Here is a 2,832-nt window from a genome sequence, read left to right on the forward strand (position 1 = left end):
ATATATACTACTCTTCTGATCTTCTAGTTGGCTCTTCAAGTCTTGGATATGGGCCTTTGGATCTATAGTTGAAGCAGTTACAGTCTTCAGTGGCCTCAGCTTTGCTTGCAGAAAAAGTGTGAGTTAGGCATGGACGTTAGTTAGGACGTTAGTGGTGTTAACGTTAAGTGAAAATGTGGGTTCAAGAACATTAGTGACAATCACCTTTTTCACTAACATTCCAAGCCAAAAATGATCCATGTTAACTTCAATAACGTTTTCCAATAACGTTGCTTATTGCCCCTTTTCCCCACGTTAGAGTTCACGTTAGTATAACTAACGTGACCCTTAACGTGGGCATGCCTAAGCTTCGAGAGCGTTAGTAACACTTACCTTTGTCACTAACGCTTCAAACGCCCCTTCTTACCACGTTAGTTCCTCACGTTAATTGCATTAATGTGACCACTAACGTGGTGGTGACTGCCATCTCCAACGTTAGTGACAAAGGTGAGTGTCACTAACGTTGGCCCATCATTTTTTTCCTCCACGTTAGCTTCCACGTTAATATAATTAACGTGGCAACTAACGTGGGCAATATTGGCTTAGTCCAACATTAGTGACAAAGGTGAGTGTCACTAACGTTGGTGATTCCTTGCTCCTCCCACGTTAGAGTTCACGTTAATGTAATTAACGTGACTCTTAACGTGGCCAATTGTGCCCTTTTGGAACGTTAGTAGTATTCACTTTTACCACTAACGTTGGAGCTTCCCTTTTCCTCCACGTTAGCTTCCACGTTAATGTAATTAACGTGGCCACTAATGTGGGCTATGATGGCTTTCGAAGGCGTTATTGGTGATCACTTTTTCCATTAACGCTGCAAGCTAGTTCCCATTCCACGTTAGTGATCACGTTAGTTAGACTAACGTAGCTACTAACGTGGCTCTTCCTTGTTTCCTTTATCCTGAAATCAAGCAAATAAAGTGCATCAAAGCTTGGTTCTAAATCATGAGACCATGCATCATCCATTTTATCATTCAATTCATGCATAATTCTCATAAAATCATGTAAAGTTCACAATATTTGCTTGAATCAAGATGTAAGTGAATATCTACCCAAAACTTACTTATTTAGTAAGAAAATGCATAAAACTACCCTAAAACAGTAAAGAAAAGGTTAGTGAAACTGGCCAAAATGCCCTGGCATCACAACACCAAACTTAAAGCTTGCTTGTCCCTAAGCAAGTACTGAAACATAAGAATGATGAATGAAAGAGCAAGAGAAATAAGTTCTTATTATAGAGGTAAAGCTCTTGGTTTATGGGATTTCATGCATAGAAACTTAGGTTCATTCCTTTACTGGTTTCCAGGTCCTTATCATGCTCTTGAATACTTGATTGATTGCATCCTATGAGATCCTTATTTTTTTGATCCTCCCTTTTTTCTCAGGGTTTATTGCATCCTTAGGCTAAGTGCTCTGTGAGGGGGCAACTCTTTAAAATAAACTTTCAACCAACATTCCTGAACTAGTTGGTTCAAGGTGCTAGGTGTTGAAACACCCCTAAAGACTTACTCCCTCAAGTCTCTCTCCCCCATACATGCACACCACAGGCACATGGTTTGTTATTTTCTTTCCTTGAGGCCTTGGTGTCCAGCACCTCTTTGGGTTACTAAATGTTCTGTAGCAAGGTTGCTCTTGATAGTGGATTTTCAGTTGATAATCCCGGGTTAGTTAACCCAAGTTACCAAGTGATGAAGCACTCCTAAGAACTTATTCATCCAAGCAGATCCTTGGTACAGGATCACCACAGACACATCCCTCAAGATTTAAACCCTTGGTGCCTAGCCTTATTTCTTTTTATTTCTTTCTTTTTCAAACTCTTATTATTTTTTCTCTTTTTCTTATTAGAATCTTGTTGTTTGGTTAATCTCATAAAATGTTCTTCAAGCATGTTCTTCAGTACACATAAGTGCCCTCATACCTTATAGGTGATCCAACTTAGCTAATCTATTATCCCACTACCAACCTTGAGGACTTATTTCACCATATGAACCCTACTCTAGTTTCTTTCATAACATTATATTTCATTAAATTCAAAGGGCAAGCATACAAGTGAGTAGGATGAAAATGAAAACAAGTAACTTGGACCAGCACACATTGACTTAACAACTGAAAATGCTAAAGACAGAATTGGAAATTCCTAAGCTACTATGGAAGCATGTTCTATTTCATACATGATTTTCCTTATTTAGACTTGAAAAAGATAAAACGAAGAGGGAACTCCACCACTTTTTACTCATGGGGCTGCCCATGCTCTCTCTTGTTTGTCCTCTTTGTGTCTTTCTTGAGTGCTTGAACCCCCATTTTCCTTGCTCTTTCCAGTCAACTTTTTCCAGAAGCCAGCATCTTCCATCTTCTTTTTCAATGTTTCCTTCTGTTGTTTCACCTTCCTTTCCTCTTGTTCACTTAGATCTTTTTGGACTGTATCTTACCTGGGGATTGCAGAGTGCAAATTATGCATATGGTCAGACATATAGTTCAACTTGGCTTGAGTGTTTATGTTGAATTCTTCCCTATGTAGTTGCCGTCCTTTATTAAGCATGCTGAACTCGTTGAATGCCTTCGTCTGAGCTAGATGACGTTGGTTGAGCTCTTGAAGGCGTTTATCTTGACGCTCTTGCCTTTCAGTCACTTGATTGATGGCTTGAGTGAGCTGGGAGTAGTGTTCCTGTTGCTGCTCCATTTCCTATTTCTGCCACTCTCCTTGCTGATTCATCCAGTTAGCAAGTAGTTCTTCCTGACGATCCATCCGTTGGGATTGAAAGTGTAGTTGTTGCTCTTGTCCTTCCATATATC

This window comes from Arachis ipaensis, chromosome B7 (genome assembly GCF_059453495.1).
Source record: "Arachis ipaensis isolate K30076 ecotype BB chromosome B7, ASM5945349v1, whole genome shotgun sequence".
Lineage (NCBI taxonomy): Eukaryota > Viridiplantae > Streptophyta > Magnoliopsida > Fabales > Fabaceae > Arachis > Arachis ipaensis.